This window comes from Arachis ipaensis, chromosome B9, assembly GCF_059453495.1.
Source record: "Arachis ipaensis isolate K30076 ecotype BB chromosome B9, ASM5945349v1, whole genome shotgun sequence".
Lineage (NCBI taxonomy): Eukaryota > Viridiplantae > Streptophyta > Magnoliopsida > Fabales > Fabaceae > Arachis > Arachis ipaensis.
This window is the reverse complement of record NC_142444.1, coordinates 103,966,031-103,988,814: the sequence shown is the minus strand read 5'-3', so window position 1 is coordinate 103,988,814 and position 22,784 is coordinate 103,966,031. Positions and strand designations below refer to the sequence as shown.

The 22,784-nt window shown below is 38.1% G+C and overlaps 1 non-coding gene across 1 annotated transcript; it reads right to left on the bottom strand.

The window, feature by feature from the left end:
- Positions 1 to 18,096: 18,096 nt before the first annotated feature.
- LOC148545731 (small nucleolar RNA R71) lies at positions 18,097 to 18,204 on the bottom strand. Its single transcript, XR_015901218.1, has one exon. It is a non-coding gene; the product is annotated as a small nucleolar RNA R71 (small nucleolar RNA).
- Between the last annotated feature and the right edge of the window lie 4,580 nt (positions 18,205 to 22,784).

The following is a 22,784-nucleotide window of genomic DNA, read 5'->3' as shown; positions in this document are numbered from 1 at the left end:
GGCTTTCCAGAAATATATAATAGTTCATACTTTGCTCAGAGATAGACGACGTAAACTGGCGTTCAACGCCAGTTCCATGTTGTAGTCTAGCGTCCAGCGCCAGAAACAAGTTACAAGTTGGAGTTCAACGCCAGAAACAGGTTACAACATGGCGTTGAACGCCCAAAACAGTCCAGACACGTGAGAAGCTTAAGTCTCAGCTCCAGCACACACCAAGTGGACCCCAGAAGTGGATTTCTGCACTATCTATCATAGTTTACTCATTTTCTGTAAACCTAGGTTACTAGTTTAGTATTTAAACAACTTTTAGAGATTTATTTTGCATCTCATGACATTTTAGATCTGAACTTTGTAATCTCTGACGGCATGAGTCTCTAAACTCCATTGTTGGGGGTGAAGAGCTCTGCTGTGTTTCGATGAATTAATGCAACTATTTCTGTTTTCTATTCAAACACGGTTGTTTCTATCTAAGATGTTCATTCGCACTTCAATATGATGGATGTGATGATCCATGATAGTCATCACCATTCTCAACCTATGAATGCGTGCCTGACAACCACCTCCATTCTACTTTCGATTGAATGAATATGTCTTGGATTCCTTAATCAGAATCTTCGTGGTATAAGCTAGAATCCATTGGCAGCATTCTTGAGAATCCGGAAAGTCTAAACCATGTCTGTGGTATTCTAAGTAGGATTCAGGGATTGAATGACTGTGACGAGCTTCAAACTCGCGAGTGTTGGGCGTAGTGACAGACACAAAAGGATCAATGGATCCTATTCTGACATGATCGAGAACCGACAGATGATTAGCCGTGCGGTGATAGCGCACCTCGACCTTTTTCACTGAGAGGACGGATGGTAACCATTGACAACGGTGATCCACCAACACACAGCTTGCCATAGGAGGAATCTTGCGTGCGTGAAGAAGAAGACAGGGAGAAAGCAGAGATTCAGAAGACAAAGCATCTCCAAAACTCCAACATATTCTCCATTACTGCATACCAAGTATTTATTTTATGTTCCCTTGTTCATTTGCAAGTCAACTGATAATTATAATTGACCTCCTAACTGAGATTTACAAGATAACGAGAGATTGCTTCAAACCAACAATCTCCGTGGGATTCGACCCTTACTCACGTAAGGTATTACTTGGACGACCCAGTGCACTTGCTGGTTAGTGGTACGAATTGCAAAAAGTGTGATTCTCAATTCGTGCACCAAGTTTTTGAAAGATGTTAGAGGACATTTTTAAAGATGTTCAGCCTGATCTGGAGGAACCAGAGGAAATAAAAGAACCTCTGAAAACTCCATAGGAAGAGGAGAAACCTCCTAAACCCGAGCTCAAACCACTACCACCATCCCTGAAATATGCATTTCTGGGAGAAGGTGACACTTTTCCTGTAATCATAAGCTCTGCTTTAGGGCCACAGGAAGAGAAAGCACTAATTCAGGTGCTAAGGACACACAAGACAGCTCTTGGGTGGTCCATAAGTGATCTTAAGGGCATTAGCCCAGCCAGATGGATGCACAAGATCCTATTAGAGGATGATGCTAAGCCAGTGGTTCAACGACAGAGGCGGCTAAATCCCGCCATGAAGGAGGTGGTGCAGAAAGAGGTCACTAAGTTACTAGAGGCTGGGATTATCTATCCTATTTCTGATAGCCCCTGGGAGAGCCCTGTCCATGTTGTCCCTAAGAAGGGAGGAATGACAGTGGTTCATAATGAAAAGAATGAAATGGTTCCTACAAGAACAGTTACAGGGTGGCGTATGTGTATTGACTACAGAAGGCTCAATACAGCTACCAGGAAGGATCATTTTCCTTTACCATTCATAGACCAGATCCTAGAGAGACTAGCAGGTCATGAATATTACTGCTTTTTGGATGGCTATTCAGGTTACAACCAAATTGCAGTAGATCCTCAGGACCAAGAGAAAACAGCATTCACATGTCCTTCTGGAGTGTTTGCCTACAGAAGGATGCCTTTTGGTCTGTGTAATGCACCTGTAACCTTTCAGAGGTGCATGCTCTCTATCTTCTCTGATATGGTAGAGAAGTTTCTGGAAGTCTTCATGGATGACTTTTCAGTATTTGGAGACTCATTCAGCTTCTGCCTTAACCATTTAGCACTTGTTCTGAAAAGATGCCAAGAGACCAACCTAGTTTTAAACTGGGAAAAATGTCACTTTATGGTGACTGAAGGGATTGTCCTTGGGCATAAAATTTCAAACAAGGAAATAGAGGTGAATCAAGCTAAAGTTGAAGTAATTGAAAAATTACCACCACCTGCCAATGTTAAGGCAATCAGAAGCTTTCTGGGGCATGCAGGATTCTATAGGAGGTTTATAAAGGATTTTTCAAAAATTGCAAAACCTCTGAGCAATCTGCTAGCTGCTGACACGCCATTTGTGTTTGACACAAAGTGTCTGCAGGCGTTTAAGACCCTGAAAGCTAAGCTGGTCACAGCACCAGTTATTTCTGCACCAGACTGGACATTACCCTTCGAACTAATGTGTGATGCCAGTGACCATACCATTGGTGCAATATTGGGACAGAGGCATAACAAGCTTCTGCATGTCATTTATTATGCTAGCAGTGTTTTAAATGATGCCCAAAAAAATTACACAACCACAGAAAAAGAATTACTTGCAGTGGTTTATGCCATTGACAAGTTTAGATCCTACTTAGTAGGATCAAAAGTGATTGTGTACACTGACCATGCTGCTCTTAAATATCTACTCACAAAGCAAGATTCAAAGCCCAGGCTCATAAGATGGGTGTTGCTTCTGCAAGAGTTTGATATAGAAATAAGAGACAGAAAAGGAACAGAGAATCAAGTAGCTGATCACCTATCCCGGATAGAACCAGTAGCAGGAGCATCCCTCCCTCCTACTGAAATCTCTGAAACCTTTCCGGATGAGCAATTATTTGCTATTCAGGAAGTTCTGTGGTTTGCAGACATTGCAAACTATAAGACACAAGGTTCTCCTTCTGTAACCATGGAGAGGAAGCATGAAAAGCTTCTCTCACTGCAGAGTCAACCAAAGCCCCCACAGTCAAACTCTAAGTTTGGTGTTGGGAGGTCCCAACCTTGCTCTGATTATCTGTGAGGCTCCATGAGAGCTCACTGTCAAGCTATTGACATTAAAGAAGCGCTTGTTGGGAGGCAACCCAATGTTATTTAATTATATCTATTTATTTTCCATGGATATTTTATGTTTTCTTTAGGTTGATGATTATGTGAAGTCACAAAAACAAATGGAAAATCAAAAACAGAATGAAAAACAGCATGAAAAATAGCACACCCTGGAGGAAGATCATTCTGGCGTTTAAACGCCAGAAACAAGCATATGTCTGGCGTTTAATGCCAGAAACAAGCACCAAGCTGGCGTTTAACGCCAGAAACAAGCATCAGTCTGGCGTTAAACGCCAGAAATAGGCTACATTTGGGCGTTTAATGCCAGAAACAGGCAGCAGTCTGGCGTTAAATGCCAGGATTGCACAGTAAGGGCATTTTGTACGCCTAATTGGAGCAGGGATGCTAAATCCTTGACCCCACTGGATCTGTGGACCCCACAGGATCCCCACCTACCTCACCATTCAAATTCAAACCATTTCCCTCCCAAACCCACCCATTCACACACTTCCATCTCCTCCATCTTCTCCACTTCTTTCTTCTTTTGCTCGAGGACGAGCAAACCTTTTAAGTTTGGTATGGTAAAAGCATTGCTTTTGTTTTTCCATAATTCAGTGGTAGAGCAATTGACTGCAGATCAAAGAGCTATGAGGAAAGAGCAACAAAGGCAAGGAAGAGACATAGAGGAGCTCAAGAGCACCATTGGTTCTTCAAGAAGAGGAAGATGCCACCCTCATTAAGGTGGACCCATTCCTTAATCTCCTTGTTCTTATTTTCCTGTTTTTCGTTTACTATGCTTCATGTTTAATTATGTTTGTGTCTTTACTATATGATCACTAGTATCTAAGTGTCTATGTCTTAAAGATATGAATGTCCTATGAATCCATCACCTTTCTTAAATGAAAATTGTTTTCTGAAAAAGAAAAAGAAGTACATGAATTTCGAATTTTAAAATAGTTTAATTATTTTGATGTGGTGGCAATACTTTTTGTTTTCTGAATGAATGCTTGAACAGTGCATATTTCTTTTGAATTTGTTGTTTATGAATGTTAAAATTGTTGGCTCTTGAAAGAATGATGAAAAAGGAGAAATGTTATTTGATAATCTGAAAAATCATAAAAATGATTCTTGAAGCAAGAAAAAGCAGTGAAGAACAAAGCTTGCAGAAAAAAAAATGCGAAAAAAAAAGAGAGCAAGAAAAAGAAAAAGCAAGCAGAAAAAGCCAAAAGCTCCTTAAACCAAAAGGCAAGAGCAAAAAGCCTATAGCCCTTAAAACCAAAAGGCAAGAGTAATAAAAAGGATCCAAGGCTTTGAGCATCAGTGGATAGGAGGGCCTAAAGGAATAAAATCCTAGCCTTAGCGGCTAAACCAAGCTGTCCCTAACCATGTGCTTGTGGCGTGAAGGTGTCAAGTGAAAACTTGAGACTGAGCGGTTAAAGTCGAGGTCCAAAGCAAAAAAAAAATAGAGTGTGCTTAAGAACCCTGGACACCTCTAATTGGGGACTTTAGCAAAGCTGAGTCACAATCTGAAAAGGTTCACCCAGTTATGTGTCTGTGGCATGTATGTATCCGGTAGTAATACTGGAAAATAGAGTGCTTAGGACCACGGTCAAGACTCATAAAGTAGCTGTGTTCAAGAATCAACATACTGAACTAGGAGAGTCAATAACACTATCTAAATTCTGAGTTCCTATAGATGCCAATCATTCTGAACTTCAAAGGATAAAGTGAGATGCCAAAACTATTTAGAAGCAAAAAGCTAATAGCCCCGCTCATCTAATTAACACTAATCTTCATAGATGGTTTTGGAATTCATTGTATATTCTCTTCTTTTTATCCTACTTTGTTTTTAGTTTCTTGGGGACAAGCAACAATTTAAGTTTGGTGTTGTGATGAGCGGATAATTTATATGCTTTTTGGCATTGTTTTTACTTAGTTTTTAGTATGATTTAGTTGGTTTTTAGTATATTTTTATTAGTTGTTTTAATTAAAAATCACATTTCTGGACTTTACTATGAGTTTGTGTGTTTTTTTGTTATTTCAGGTATTTTCTGGCTGAAATTGAAGGAGCTGAGCAAAAATCTGATTCATGCTGAAAAAGGACTGCTGATGCTGTTGGATTTTGACCTTCCTGCACTCAAAGTGGATTTTCTGGAGCTACAGAATTCTAAATGGCGCGCTCTCAATTGCGTTGGAAAGTAGACATCCAGGGCTTTCCAGAAATATATAATAGTCCATACTTTGCTCAAGGATAGATGACATAAACTGGCGTTCAACGCCAGTTCCATGTTGCAGTCTGGCGTCCAGCGCCAGAAACAAGTTACAAGTTGGAGTTCAACGCCAGAAACAGGTTACAACCTGGCGTTGAACGCCCAAAACAGCCCAGACACGTGAGAAGCTTAAGTCTCAGCTCCAGCACGCACCAAGTGGGCCCCAGAAGTGGATTTCTGCACTATCTATCATAGTTTACTCATTTTCTGTAAACCTAGGTTACTAGTTTTGTATTTAAACAACTTTTGGAGATTTATTTTGCATCTCATGACATTTTAGATCTGAACATTGTAATCTCTGACGACATGAGTCTCTGAACTCCATTGTTGGGGGTGAAGAGCTCTGCTGTGTTTCGATGAATTAATGCAACTATTTCTGTTTTCTATTCAAACACGCTTGTTTCTATCTAAGATGTTCATTCGCACTTCAACATGATGGATGTGATGATCCATGACAGTCATCACCATTCTCAACCTATGAACGCGTGCCTGACAACCACCTCCATTCTACTTTCGATTGAATGAATATGTCTTGGATTCCTTAATCAGAATCTTCGTGGTATAAGCTAGAATCCATTGGCAGCATTCTTGAGAATCCGGAAAGTCTAAACCATGTCTGTGGTATTCTGAGTAGGATTCAGGGATTGAATGACTGTGACGAGCTTCAAACTTGCGAGTGTTGGGTGTAGTGACAGACGCAAAAGGATCAATGGATCATATTCTGACATGATCGAGAATCGACAGATGATTAGCCGTGCGGTGACAGCGCACCTGGACCTTTTTCACTGAGAGGACGGATGGTAACCATTGACAACGGTGATCCACCAACACACAGCTTGCCATAGGAGGAATCTTGCGTGCGTGAAGAAGAAGACAGGGAGAAAGCAGAGATTCAGAAGACAAATCATCTCCAAAACTCCAATATATTCTCCATTACTGCATACCAAGTATTTATTTTATGTTCCCTTGTTCATTTGCAAGTCAACTGATAATTATAATTGACCTCCTAACTGAGATTTACAAGATAACCAGAGATTGCTTCAAACCAACAATCTCCGTGGGATTCGACCCTTACTCACATAAGGTATTACTTGGACGACCCAGTGCACTTGCTGGTTAGTGGTACGAATTCAAAAAGTGTGATTCTCAATTCGTGCACCATTGCACACCAAAGAAATTCAAGGGTGAGTGTGTAAATCTAAGTTTGGTGTTCCACCATAGTTTTCATTAAAGAACACATTGCACCCTCATCATAACTAGTTATCAGCTCCAAACAATCACAGAAATTACTCAAAAATTGTTGTTTTCTAGTTTCTAGATTACTATCTAGTTCGTAGTTGTTTTATGGTTCATAGTTTACTTTCATGATAAAAAGTACTTGATGATTCATGCATGTAGTTACTCTGCTTCATGTAGTTTCCAAATTTTCAATAAATACCCAAAACAAAATTTTTTCTCTACCAATGCTTCCCAAAATTTCCCCCCACACTTAAATGAAACACACTCTTCAACCTAAACTAATCAAAGATACAATTCAAGGTAATTCATGGTTTTCTGCTTAGGGTTGTGATGTGCTAACAATTAGAACAAAGGGATTAAAAAGCTCAAAAGGGGTTAACAAAGGTAGATGCAAGGGTGGATCTATATGGGTGAGTGAGTTTAATACCAAAAATGGCCTCAAATACTAAATGCAATCACAACATCAAACATTGGAAATAAAGAATCAAGCAAAACCAAGATTACAATCATAGAAGGAGCATAGCACACAATGAACAAAATTTGTGGTTATAATGTGTAACCACGCATTAAGGCTCAACAACTCACAAGGTTGTTTTGTTCTATTACCCTTCTATATTCCATAAAAAATCATTCAAGCAAGTGTAAAAATAATTTTCTAAATCAATTCAATAGAATTCTTTTGAAACAAAATTCTTGGAAATCCTTGTTGTTTTTCACCAAAATTATTTCCTATATATATGATGTGATGGATGCAATTTCCAAAAATTTCCTAGTTCTATTCCTAATTTTTAACAAGCAAAAATTAACATGAACAATTAGGACAAAATTGAACTAGGTGCTATAGTATTCACATCATCCAATCACAACTTCTATCTATAAAATATATACTAAGAAAAAGATGCAAAAATGCAACATGCAATAACTAGAAATAAACTATGCATAAGTTAAGATATATATACTAGAAGTAAATGCAATGCAACAATCAAAAGCACTCTAAATATCTAAAAGAAAACTAATAAAAAGAAACAAAAATAAAGTGCAAAGTGTTCGGAAAAGTAAGTTTACTCCCCAAAATGACGAATCCTCCCCCACACTTAAGCGTTGCACGGTCCTTCGTGCACAAACACAATCCGGGGAGAATGGCTCTAAAGTACCCCACCTTCAGCTGGCGGATGTGGGGGTTTGGGTTGTGGAGAAATTGCCAAGTCCAATGTATGCTCGGCATCTCCCTCCTCGGTGTCCTCCTCCTCTCCCGGCTCCTTGCGTTCACGTCTCATCCTCAAAAAGAATGGATAAAGTATAGTTAAGAATCATAGGGCAAGTAGCACAAAAGGGTAGGGGGAAACTAATAAGCATCTAATTGAGGAGTTTGCATAGTGTTCTGGATGATGAAAATGAGCCATGTGTGTATTCCAAGTGTGCACACAGTTAGAATACACACAACGGCCGGTTAAAATGGCATCCACACAATCAAAAAGTAAGTATCAGTTCCTCAATTAAATAGTCTAAGTTACAAGCAATGAATGAGCATCAATTAAATACAAGCAAACTTAGGCAACTACAATAAGAGTGAATTGAATGTAGGATATATTGGATATTGAAATTGTGCAAGTGAAAGCGCAAGATTAATAAAATAGCACAATAAGCAATAACCAATTCAATGATGAAGAGAACTACTTATTCATCCTTAGGCATAATCAAATAATCACATGGTTAAGGTGTTTGTTACAAAAAGGTGACAAACTTGATAGAATCAAGTTAATTCAACTCAAATAAATGCAAAATATTAACAAGAAACAAGGACCTTGTAATGTGATTATATTGACTTAAAGTCCATGGTGAACAAGCAATTCAATTCAATTCACTAAATTCCATGTGCACTCATAAAAGTTTCACCTAATATGCAACAAAATGTAAATGTACAATTCCAATTAGGTGATAATAATTGAAGGCAAAGTATAAGTGCATCGATGATATTAATTCAACAAGCAACCCAATCAAACAACAAGCAAACACTTGCAACTTATTTAAATAAAAACAACTAAAGTAAAACTAATATAATAACTAAAATAAAAATGAAATGCAATAAAGATTAAGTAAAATAAGAGGAAAAACATGGAAAAAGCAAGAAAAGGGAGGATGGAAGGGTTGGGAGTGCTTTAAGGTTTAGGAAAAAGCGAAAACAAAAATTGCCCAAAACAGCACCTGTGCGCACGCACAGATGCATGTGCGTATGCACAAAAAGGTAAAAAGGGGAGGGGTGCATCCGCATAAGTCGTGCGAACGCTCCGGGCAGACCGCGAAAATAGACGTGTGCGCACACACAAGACTGTGCGTGTGCACAGAACTCTCTCTTTTTTTTTGGTAAGAGATGGATCATGTGTGCATGCACACACAGGTCCGTGCGCACGTACAGAAGCAACAAGGGTTGGGGTGCAGGCGCACAGATAAGAAGAAGTCTCATAATTTTAGCGTAGCTTTGATGCATTTATTGATTGATGATAGGTGACCAAAAGGCTTGGAGGAAGGTTGAAGAAAGGGGATGGCAGGAATGGAAATAAAGGCAGCATTGAGCATATCACGTTTGAGTTCACGTTTGCCTCAAACGTGAACTCAAACGTGGATAACAGCACAACCACCCTGGAGGAGGTCAACGTTTGCGCCAATGATTGCCTCAAACGTGAGGTAAAACGTTGGCTAAGGAATACCCTGGGAGGAGCTCAACGTTTGCACCAACGTTTGCCTCAAACGTGAGGTCAAACATTGGCTTAAGAATACCCTGGAGGAGGAGCCACGTTTTCGCCAACGTTTGCCTCAAACGTGAGGTCAAACATTGGCTGAAGATTGCCTTGGGGAGGATCACGTTTGAGCTCACGTTTAACCTCAAACGTGAACTCAAACGTGAGTGACAGCAACCACCCGTTCTGTATAACGCCATCACACGAAGACGTTCGAGTCAACGTTTGCCTCAAACGTTGACTCAAACGTGAATGATCCCAAAGTCCATAGTGCAAACGAATTTCTTCTCAAGACCAAGAGCAATCAACAGAGGCTATGTTCAACCCAATTCCATCAAGGCCAAGGGCCCAAATTCAAGGCTTAATGATCATTAGAAGAGAGTGTATAAATAGCTTAGGATTTAAGTTTTGAGAGAGATTTTTTTTTCAGATTTTTTTACTGGACTTCAGTGGAGAGCTCAATTTTTTTTACATTGTTGTTCTTGAGATTTAGAGTTTTTGGGGAGAATTGGGAAAGAGAATTGAATTCTCTTCCTCTGGGTTTTCTTGTCTTCTTTTCTACATACTTTGCTTGAGTCTTGGGTGTTTAGAATTGAGGAAATTCTGTCTCAATCTCACCTTGAGATCTCTCTCTGTTTTCGTTTCACTGCACCATTTGAGAAAGTGAGACTTGAATTTACTTCTTCTACTATTTGATCTTTAATTCTCTTGCAATTGATCTTTGAATTGGATCAAGGAAGGCAATGAGATCTAGACTTGGTTTTCTAGTCTCTTAACCCCTGAGATCCTTCATTTTTCTTTCTGTTTATCTGCTAAGGCTTCTTCAAGCCAATTTACCTTTCTGTTTGAGATTTATTTTGACTCAATTCATATTTTACTTTCCTGCTTGTTGCAATTTACTTTTCCCTGTTTAAATTCTGCAATCCCAGCTCCTTGAACCCTTTAAGATTCTAACAATTTACATTTCTTACAATCTAAGTTTCTGATATTTACTTTACTTGTTCTTTAAGATTTAGCACTTTTACTTATTTAGTTCTTTAATTTACTGCAATTCTTCCCTCTCCCTTTACAATTCATGCAATTTAGCTTCTGTCAATTACAACTCACTCAAATCAACCCTTGTTCGCTTGACTAAATCAACCACTAAACTAAAGTTGCTCAATCCTTCAATCCCTGTGGGATCGATGACAGGCTCCCAAGGGTGTATTGGTAAAGATTTTCTCCAATAAAACCACGTTGCAAGTATAGCTCTACCAACAACAATCCTCAGGGGTCAATTTTAGAGAGAGATTTGGTTGTCACAAGTTCAACCCCAATAGAAATAACCGAAGTATTCAAACCTTGGGTCGTCTCACAAGGAATGGGCAAACATGTGCTTCAACATTGGTTAAAAATCCGGAGTTGTGAGTTATGAGCATGAAAATAAATGGGAATCCTAACAAGCAAGTAATCTTAAATTGCAACAAACTAATTCAACTATCTAAGCAAAACATGAGCAATTCCAATGAACAAGCAACATTCCACTTAATTCTATTATAAACCAAGCAAGTAACTGTAACTAAAGCAAATAATTTGGGAAAATTGGTTTTCAAATATGAATAATAAAAGCGACTCTTGGCTAGGCATGGGAATTGGGGTCACGATCCTTGTCTAACAACCGTATCTTGACAATTATGAGGAACCAAGCTCATTAAGTCTACCCTCAAAGTCTTAAGTACGTGATATCTACTCCTAGACTTGAAGTACGCCAAATGGCTTTGATCACATCAACCCATAAGTCCTAACCTACCTACTAATTGGATTAGTAGTGGGTTGGCGTCAATGAGTATCAAATTGACCACCAAGGGCTCCCAAATCATCAAATCCATTAGACCCAATGACTCAAGTTTACCCAATTCCCTTGACCTAGGCCAAGAGTAAAGAAGACTACTCCATAATCAAAGTAAACAATTCATCGAACACTTGGTAAGCATTAACAAAAGACATGTTCAAAATAGCAATTAAATGGGTATAAAATACAATCATCCAAACAACAAGATTAAACATAGAAATCATCAATGTAACATCAACAAGTCAAGATTCACAACATTCATGAAATGTGTATAAAATGACAATTGACAAGAATTCATAAAACTATCACTAGATATAAGCAAAATTGTAACAAGGAATTCAAATTGAACAATTAAAACTAGTAATTAACAAGATCCAATTCATAAATCAACAAGGGAAGATCAAATTAAAACTAGATCTAGAGAGGAACAAGGGTTTCTCTCTCTAGAATAACCAAAGAACCAAAAACTAGCTAAAATTATGTCTTAGTGTAAAAATGATTGATCTCCCCTTTCCCCTAGCATCCTTGGGTCTTTTCCATGCAGAAACAGCTTGAAATTGGGCCTGATGAGCCTCAGAAATCGCCAGGCACGATTTCCTTTAATGAGGTCACGTGCAGCTTCCCACAGGTGCGCGCCATGCGTGCGTGCACGTGCGCGTCGATAGGAATCTTCTGTTCCGCGCGTATGCGTCCATCCTTGCGCGCCGCTTCCAGCCAATCCCATCCACGCGTCCGCGTGGAGTGCGCGGGCGTGCCGATGCTGCTTTTCCCAAGATTTCAATTCTTCATGTTCCTCCCTCTTTGTACATGCTTTCTCCCTCTCTTCTAAGTTATTCCTACCCTATAATTCATGAAATTACTCAACAAATACATCACGACATCGAATGGCAATAAAAGAGGATTAAAATATGGCAATTTTAAGGCAAAATAAGCATGTTTTCCATCATGGAGCAATATTGGGAAGTGAACACAAAACCATGCATTTCTTGCGAATAAGTATGAGAAATATTGATAAAATCCCCCAAAATAAGCACAAGATAAACCACAAAATCAGGGTTTATCAAATCTCCCCACACTTAAACCAAGCATGTCCTCATGCTTAAAATAAAAAGACCAAAGATCATGATGGGAAAGGGTTTATGAAATGCAAACTACCTAAATGGATGCATGCAACTAATATAAAATCATCTACCTACTTGGTCAAGAGTAAATCTATCCTCCAAGAATACATGTGAGCATATAGGGTGAAAATAGTATGTGATTCATGAATCCTACCAAATTGAACATCACCATGGAATGCATATGACTTGCTAAACGAACGCTTGTTGTAACAACCCCGATTTTCGAGTACAAGAGATCGTTTCTGAATACATGGATTTCTCCGAAAGATCAGTAAAGGGAATACCTCTTCTGTATCATCAAGCATCTCAATCCTCATTGTCATTATATTATCTTTAACTCAGGACCTTAGTTGAGACAAGCTCGATAACGCGGTCACGAAGAACCTAGTTTTTGAACCGTATCGGTTAGGGGTTTTGATTCGGTTTTTCGTAAATAGTCTCAGTTTGACAAACCAGACTCGATTTATGAGAGGAGAGAGATAATAGTATAATATTATCATTATATTAGTATTAGAAAATGCTTGAATGATATTATAAGGTTACCTGGTCTGTTTTAGTTAAAAACAGAAAATCGGTTTAACCGGGTTTACGGTTTACTAGTGCAGCTTAGCACCAGCACTCTCTGGTGACTTTAGCAATGCTAAGGCCTCATTATATATGTTCTATTCTCATAATAAATATGTTACTAGTGTCATTTATGCTAGTAGCTCAGAAAATAATTTTTAGAGATGTTTTTACGAGTGTTCCGATACACCTAGTTTTAGTAGTTATACACCTGAGATATTTTAATATTATTTTAACCCACCTCCAAGCCAACCAATCACAACTCACCTTACACCCCCAAGACCTCCAAGGCTGTCTCATTTCATCATTTTGGCCGATATTGAAAGGAGAGAAAAGAGAGAAAACTTCATGAACACTTAATCTTCAAATCTTGATTTCTTCTGAACCAAAACTCAAATCAAAACTCCGATTTCACCAAAATGATCCTCTCTTCTTCCTCTACATAACCATGTGACTTATCAAGGCTGGAAATAAGGTGAGATGGCTGTCTCCCTCCCTCTTCAATTCGGTTTTCAAGGAAAACCATGCAAAACATGTGTTTTCTTGATGTTCTTCCTTAGGAATCATGCTTAACTTGACTTGAGGGCCAAGAAACATTAATTTTCAGCAAGTCTAAGGTGAGATATCTCTTCCTAACGTGCTGAGGGAGATTTGGTCAGTTGAGATTTTGTGGATTTAAAGTTGTTCTTGATGTGTTTTAGGAGGAAAAAGTGCTTAAGGACCACCTGAAAGTCTAACCGAATTTGGAGCAGCAAATCAAGGTAGGGATTGACGAATTTAATCTTGATTGATTGTGTTTGAGTTGTGTGATTATGATATGGTTTGGTTATGCTTGAAATTGATTGTTTATATGAGTAATTCTTGTTGAAATTTTGGTGAAAATTTGATGAAATTTGATGATATTCAACTTTGAATTTGTGTTCTTCAAGGCTGCTGGAAAAACGAACCCTAGACCTTAAATTGGGGTTTAATTTGTGTTAAAATCATGTAGAAAAGATGGGGTTTTAGTGGCTGCAATTTTATTTTGAATTATGGTAAAAATCGGTTGCTGAAAAGACTGAAAAACGGGTAAAAACAGAGAAAGAATCTGAAGAATTTATGAAGAACATGAAGAACACTTTGAGTGTGGTGAAGAACAATGAAGAACACCTTTTTGATTCATAAAAGGGCAAGGAAGTAATTAATTTGGTGTTTGGGGGGTTATTTTGTAATTTCTGAAAGTTAGGGTGGTTGAAGTAGAAATATTAAAAGTTACGGGTGGTAAAAAGTGAATTTTTAAAGGTTAAAAGTTAAAAAGGGGTAATTTTCGAAAATTTAACGATAAAATAATAAATAATAATAAAATATTAAATAATAATATTTAATTAAAAATAATATTTTAATAAAAATAATAAAATAATGCGGAAAAGGCAATTTTCTATAAAAGCTTTAGAAAGACAACTTTAAGCACAGAATCTCATAATTACTTTCATAAAACACTTAGGGAGTGGTAAAAACATATTAGTGAGGCAAAGATAAATAAAAGATAAAAAGTTGAAGAAAAGATAAAAATCGAAGAAAAAGTCTGTAAAGTTTTAATGATAGAAAAACAGACAGAGACTAGTGAACGAACTAGGGCAACATAGCTAGTCCTGGAATTGCGAATAGGGTTAGGTATTATATGAAAAGTTAAACCGTTTCAGTATAGACTTAATGAACCTATACTTGGGACAGACTAACTATTCATACTGAAATTTTCATAAGCTTTAAATACATACGTTAAACAGAGAAATCAGAACAGAGTAGAGAAACACAGAGAATAGAGTAACCAGAGAAAAGTAAAGATAAACAGAGAACAGAGTAACCAGAGTAAAGTAAAGAGATAAAGAGAAAAAGAGTAATATAGATACAGATGAAAAGAGTAATCAGAGAAGAGAAAAGAGATACAGAGAACAGAGTAATTAAAACAGTGTAAAGAGATACAGAGAAAGAAAGAGGTACTGCATAAGAATGTGAAAGTGATGATGAATAACGAGAATGATAATGAATGATGATAATGAGAAAAGAGTAATATAACAAAAAGAAGAGAGGAGAAGAGTATAAGAATAAAGAGTTAAGCCTTGTGGTATGATGTTCTGTTGTATGTTCATCAGCTGCTTTTCCATTGGCCCTAGGGGTCCTGTAGGCCCAAGTTCACCTACAGTGAGTTGTTATTCCTGTAGGCCGAAGTTCACCTGTAGTGAATATCAATTGTGTATCTCAGGGTATTGCTCCTGTAGGCCGAAGTTCACCTACAGAGAGTTGTGATACCTATAAGCCGAAGTTCACTTACAGGGGCGCTATTTCTGTAAGCCGAAGTTCACTTACAGAGGTACTATTTCTGTAGGCCGAAGTTCACCTACAGAAAGTTGTTGTGATTAAACCATTTCTGTAAGCCGAAGTTCACTTACAGAGGTGTTATTTCTGTAGGCCGAAGTTCACCTACAGAAAGTTGTTGTATTGTGATTAAACTATTCCTGTAAGCCTGACAACCACTTCCGTTCCACCTTAGATTGAATGAGTATCTCTTGGATCTCTTAGTCAGAATCTTCGTGGTATAAGCTAGATTGATGGCGGCATTCATGAGAGTCCGGAAAGTCTAAACCTTGTCTGTGGTATTCCGAGTAGGACTCTGGGATTGAATGACTGTGACGAACTTCAAACTCGCGAGTGCTGGGCGTAGTGACAGACGCAAAAGGAGGGTGAATCCTATTCCAGTATGATCGAGAACCTCAGATGATTAACCATGCTGTGACAGAGCATTTGAACCATTTTCACAGAGAGGATGAAAAGTAGCCATTGACAATGGTGATGTCCTTACATAAAGCCAGCCATAGAAAGGAGTAGGACTGATTGGATGAAGACAGCAGGAAAACAGAAGTTCAGAGGGACGAAAGCATCTCTATACCTTTATCTGAAATTCTCACCAATGATATACATAAGTATTTATATCTTTATTTTCTGTCTATTTATTATTTATTTTCGAAAACTCCATAATCAATTATTATCCGCCTGACTGAGATTTACAAGATGACCATAGCTTGCTTCATACCAACAATCTCCGTGGGATCGACCCTTACTCTCGTAAGGTTTTATTACTTGGATGACCCAGTGCACTTGCTGGTTAGTTGTATCGAAGTTGTGAAAAAAAAACGATTAATTAAGACGTGCGTACAGAGTTTTTGGCACCGTTACATGAGATCACAATTTCGTGCACCAAGTTTTTGGCGCCGTTGCCGGGGATTGTTCGAGTTTGGACAACTAACGGTTCATCTTGTTTCTCATATTAGGTAATTTTCTTTTTGTTTTATTTTCAAAAAAAATTATAAAATCATAAAAATCAAAAAAATATTTTGTGTTTCTTGTTTGAATCTTGAGTCAATTTTTAAGTTTGGTGTCAATTGCATACTCATCTTGCATTTTTCGAAAATTGCATTCATGCATTGCATTCATCATGATCTTCAAGTTGTTCTTGATAAACCTTCTTGATTGATCTTCATATTTTAGTGTTTTGTGTTGTATGGTGTTTTTCATATGCATTCTTGAAATCCTAGTGTCTAAGCATTAAAGATTTCTAAGTTTAGTGTCTTGCATGTTTTCTTTGCATTAAAAATTTTTCAAAAATATGTTCTTGATGTTCATCATGATCTTCAAAGTGTTCTTGGTGTTCATCTTGACATTCATAGCATTCTTGCATGCATTCATTGTTTTAATCCAAAATTTTCATGCATTGCATCACTTTCATGTTTTTCTCTTTCATCATTAAAAATTTAAAAATAAAAAAAAATATCTTTCCCTCTTTTTCTTCTCATCAAATTCGAAAAATTGAGTTGACTTTTTTCAAAACTTTTAAAATTCAATTGTTTCTTATGAGTCAAATCAGATTTTCAATTTGAAAATCTTATCTTTTTCAAAATCTTTTTCAAAAATCATATCTTTTTCACTCTTCTTATTTATTTTCGAAAATTTTTAAAATATTTTTCAAAAATCTTTTTTTTATCTTTATCTCCTAATTTTCGAAAATATCATCAACAATTAATGTTTTGATTCAAAAATTTCAAGTTTGTTACTTACTTGTTAAGAAAGATTCAAACTTTAAGTTCTAGAATCATATCTTGTGATTTCTTATGAATCAAGTCATTAATTGTGATTTTAAAAATTCTAATCTTTTTTCAAAATTCTTATCTTCTTATCTTTTCAAAATTGATTTTCGAAATTTGTTTCAACTAACTAACTAACTTTTTGTTTGTTTCTTATCTTTTTCAAAACTACCTAACTAACCCTCTCTCTCTAATTTTCGAAAATATCTCCCTCTTTTTCAAAAATTCTTTTTAATTAACTAATTGTTTCAAAATTCAATTTTAATTTATTTCTTCTTTTAATTTTCGAAAATCACTAACCATTTTTCAAAAATAATTTTCGAAAATTCTCTCTCTCTCTCTCATCTCCTTCTATTTATTTATTTATTTACTAACATCTCTTCCTTACTCACCAAAAATCCGAACCCCCTTCTCTCTCTGAGTTCAGATTTTCTCTTCTTCTTTTCTCCTACTCCTCTTTTCTTCCACTCACCTAAGGGAACCTCTATACCTGGGCAAAAAGGATCCCTATTATTATTATTTTTCTGTTCCCTCCTTTTTCATATGAGCAGGAGCAAGGACAAGAACATTCTTGTTGAAGCAGATCCAGAACCTAAAAGGACTCTGAAGAGGAAACTAAGAGAAGCTAAATTACAACAATCCAGCAAGCACATTTCAGAAATTTTCGAACAGGAAGAGGAGATGGCAGCCGAAAATAATAATAATGCAAGGAGGATGATTGGTGACTTTACTGCACCTAATTCCAATTTACATGGAAGAAGCATCTCCATCCTTACCATTGGAGCAAATAAATTTGAGCTGAAACCTCAATTAGTTTCTCTGATGCAGTAGAACTACAAGTTCTATGGACTTCCATCTGAAGATCCTTTTCAGTTCTTAACTGAATTTTTGCAGATCTGTGATACTGTTAAGACTAATGGAGTATATCCTGAAGTCTACAGGCTCATGCTTTTCCCTTTTGCTGTAAGAGACAGAGCTAGAGTGTGGTTGGACTCTCAACCCAAAGATAGCCTGAACTCTTGGGATAAGCTGGTCACAGCTTTCCTAGCCAAGTTCTTTCCTCCTCAAAAGCTGAGCAAGCTTAGAGTGGATGTTCAAACCTTCAGATAGAAAGAAGGTGAATCCCTCTATGAAGCTTGGGAGAGATACAAGCAACTGACCAAAAAGTGTCCTTTTGACATGCTTTCAGAATGGACCATCCTGGATATATTCTATGATGGTCTGTCTGAATTAGCTAAAATGTCATTGGATACTTCTGCAGGTGGATCCATTCACCTAAAGAAAATGCCTACAGAAGCTCAAGAACTCATTGATATGGTTGCTAATAACCAGTTCATGTACACTTCTGAGAGGAATCCTATGAGTAATAGGACGCCTCAGAAGAAGGGAGTTCTTGAGATTGATACTCTGAATGCCATATTGGCTCAGAACAAAATATTGACTCAGCAAGTCAATATGATCTCTCAGAGTCTGAATGGAATGCAAGCTGCATCCAACAGTACTCAAGAGGCAGTTTCTGAAGAAGAAGCTTATGATCCTGAGAACCCTGCAATAGCAGAGGTGAATTACATGGGTGAACCATACGGAAACACTTATAATCCCTCATGGAGAAATCACCCAAATCTCTCATGGAAGGATCAACAAAAGCCTCAACAAGGCTTTAATAATGGTGGAAGAAACAGGTTTAGCAATAGCAAGCCTTTTCCATCATCCACTCAGTAACAGACAGAGAACTCTGAACAAAATACCTCTAATTTAGCAAACTTAGTCTCTGATCTATCTAAGGCCACTGTGAGTTTCATGAATGAAACAAGGTCCTCCATTAGAAATTTGGAAGCACAAGTGGGCCAGCTGGGTAAGAAGATCACTGAAACCCCTCCTAGTACTCTCCCAAGCAATACAGAAGAAAATCCAAAAGGAGAGTGCAAGGCCATTGATATAACCATCATGGCTGAATCCAAGGAAGAAGGGGAGGACATGAATCCCAAGGAGGAAGACCTCCTGGGACATCCAGTGATCAATAAGGAGTTTTCCTCTGAGGAACCAAAGGAATCTGAGACTCAACTAGAGACCATAGAGATTCCATTAAACCTCCTTATGCCATTCATGAGCTCTGATGAGTATTCCTCTTCTGAAGAGAATGAGGATGTTACTGAGGAGCAAGTTACCAAGTACCTTGGTGCAATCATGAAGCTGAATGCCAAATTATTTGGTATTGAGACTTGGGAAGATGAACCTCCCTTGTTCACCAATGAACTGAGTGATCTGGATCAACTGACATTGCCTCAGAAGAAACAGGATCCTGGAAAGTTCCTAATACCTTGTACCATAGGCACCATGATCTTTGAAAAGGCTCTGTGTGACCTTGGTTCAGGGATAAACCTCATGCCCCTCTCTGTAATAGAGAAACTGGGAATCTTTGGGGTGCAAGCTGCTAAAATCTCATTAGAGATGGCAGACAATTCAAGAAAACAGGCTTATGGACAAGTAGAGGACGTGTTAGTAAAGGTTGAAGGCCTTTACATCCCTGCTGATTTCATAGTCCTAGATACTGGGAAGGATGAGGATGAATCCATCATCCTTGGAAGACCCTTCCTAGCCACAGCAAGAGCTGTGATTGATGTTAACAAAGGTGAACTAGTTCTTCAATTGAATGAGGACTCCCTTGAGTTTAAAACTCAAGGACATCCTTCTGTAAATATGGAAAAGAGGCACAGTAAGCTTCTCTCAAAACAGAGTCAACCAGAGCCCCCACAGTCAAACTCTAAGTTTGGTGTTGGGAGGCCACAACCAAACTCTAAGTTTGGTGTTGAACTCCCATATCCAAACTCTAAGTTTGGTGTTGGGGAGTTTCAACAATGCTCTGAACATCTGTGAGGCTCCATGAGAGCCCACTGTCAAGCTATTGACATTAAAGAAGCGCTTATTGGGAGGCAACCCAATTTTTATTTCTCTAATTTTATTTTATTGTTATTTTATGTTTTATTAGGTTCATGATCATGTGGAGTCACAAAATAAATCAAAAAATTAAAAACAGAATCAAAAATAGCAGAAGAAAAATCACACCCTGGAGGAGGATCTTACTGGCGTTTAAACGCAGTAAGGAGCATCTGGCTGGCGTTCAATGCCAGAACAGAGCATGGATCTGGCGTTGAACGCCAGAAACAAGCAGCATCCTGGTGTCCAGACGCTAGAAATGCGCAGTGAAGAAGTATCTGGCTGGTATTCAACGCCAGAAATATGCTGCATCTGGGTGTTGAACGCCCAGAACAAGCATCAATTCGGCGTTTAAACGCCAGAATTGCATGCAAAGGCATTTTACATGCCTAATTGGTGCAGGGATGCAATTCCTTGACACCTCAGGATCTATGGACCCCACAGGATCCCCACCTACCACCACTCACTCTCTTCCCTCTTCTCAATGTTCATCCTCTCTTCCCAATAAACACTCTTCCCCAAAACTCTTCACCAATCACCTCAATCTCTCTTCCCTATCACCATTTCACCACTCACATCCATCCACTCTTCCCCATAAACCCAGCTAACAAACCCCATCCAACAAGTCGATGGGGTTTAACTTGCCCATGATGCAAGGAGATGCACGCCCCTACACTAGAAGGGTCAACTTTAATCAAAGGTTGGACCAAGTCCTCATGGACATATGTGTGGAAGGAGCTCAATGGAATATTGACTCCAAAGGCAAGCCGGTTCAACTAAGAAGACTGGACCTCAAGCCTGTGGCTAGAGGATGGTTAGAGTTCATCCAACGCTCCATCATCCCCACTAGCAACCGATCTGAAGTCACTGTGGATCGGGCCATCATGATCCATAGCATCATGATTGGTGAGGAAGTAGAAGTTCATGAAGTCATCTCCCTTGAACTCTACAAAATAGCCGAAAAGTCCTCTCCCTTGGCAAGGCTAGCTTTTCCTCATCTTATTTGCCATCTATGTTACTCAGCTGGAGCTTTCATGGAAGGAGACATTCCCATTGAGGAAGAGAAATCCATCACTAAGAAAAGGATGTAGCAAACAAGAGAGCCCACTCATGGAGCTCAAGAAACACATGAGGAAGCTCATCATCAAGAAATCCCTGAGATACCTCAAGGGATGCACTTTCCTCTACAGAATTTTTGGGAGCAAATCAACACCTCCCTAGGAGAATTAAGTTCCAACATGGGAAAATTAAGGGTGGAACATCAAGAGCACTCCATTATCCTTCATGAAATTAGAGAAGATCAAAAAGCAATGAGGGAGGAGCAACAAAGACAAGGAAGAGACATAGAAGAGCTCAAGGACATCATTGGTTCCTCAAGAAGGAAACGCCACCATCACTAAGGTGGATTCATTCCTTGTTCTTACATTCTCTGTTTTTCATTTTCTTTATGTTAAGTGCTTACCTATGTTTGTGTCTTATTACATGATCATTAGTATTTAGTAACTTTGTCTTAAAGTTATGAATGTCCTATGAATCCATCACCTCTCTTAAATGAAAAATGTTTTAATTCAAAAGAAAAAGAAGTACATGAGTTTCGAATTTATCCTTGAACTTAGTTTAGTTATATTGATGTGGTGACAATGCTTCTTGTTTTCTGAATGAATGCCTGAACAGTGCATATGTCTTTTGAAGTTGTTGTTTAAGAATGTTAAATATGTTGGCTCTTGAAAGAATGATGACAAGGAGACATGTAATTTGATAATCTGAAAAATCATAAAAATGATTTTTGAAGCAAGAAAAAGCAGCAAAGAACAAAGCTTGCAGAAAAAAAAAGCGAAAAAAAAGCAAGCAGAAAAAGCCAAAGCTCTTAAAACCAAGAGGCAAGAGCAAAAAGCCAATAACCCTTAAAACCAAAAGGCAAGGGTAAATAAAAAGGATCCCAAGGATTTGAGCATCAGTGGATAGGAGGGCCTAAAGGAATAAAATTCCGGCCTAAGCGGCTAAACCAAGCTGTCCCTAACCATGTGCTTGTGGCGTGAAGGTGTCAAGTGAAAACTTGAGACTGAGCAGTTAAAGTCAAGGTCCAAAGCAAAAGAAGAGTGTGCTTAAGAACCCTGGACACCTCTAATTGGGGACTTTAGCAAAGCTGAGTCACAATCTGAAATGGTTCACCCAATTATGTGTCTGTGGCATTTATGTATCCGGTGGTAATATTGGAAAACAAAGTGCTTAGGGCCACGGCCAAGACTCATAAAGTAGCTGTGTTCAAGAATCAACATACTGAACTAGGAGAATCAATAAAACTATCTGAAATCTGAGTTCCTATAGATGCCAATCATTCTGAACTTCAATGGATAAAGTGAGATGCCAAAACTATTCAAGAGGCAAAAAGCTACAAGTCCCGCTCATCTGATTGGAGCTATGTTTCATTGATAGTTTGGAATTTATAGTATATTCTCTTCTTTTTATCCTATTTGATTTTCAGTTGCTTGGGGACAAGCAACAATTTAAGTTTGGTGTTGTGATGAGCGGATAATTTATACACTTTTTGGCATTATTTTTAGTATGTTTTTAGTAGGATCTAGTTACTTTTAGGGATGTTTTCATTAGTTTTTATGTTAAATTCATATTTCTAGACTTTACTATGAGTTTGTGTGTTTTTTTGTGATTTCAGGTAATTTCTGGCTGAAATTGAGGGACTTGAGCAAAAATCAGATTCAGAGGTTGAAGAAGGACTGCTGATGCTGTTGGATTCTGACCTCCCTGCACTCAAAGTTGATTTTCTGGAGCTACAGAAATCAAAATGGTGCGCTACCAATTGTGTTCGA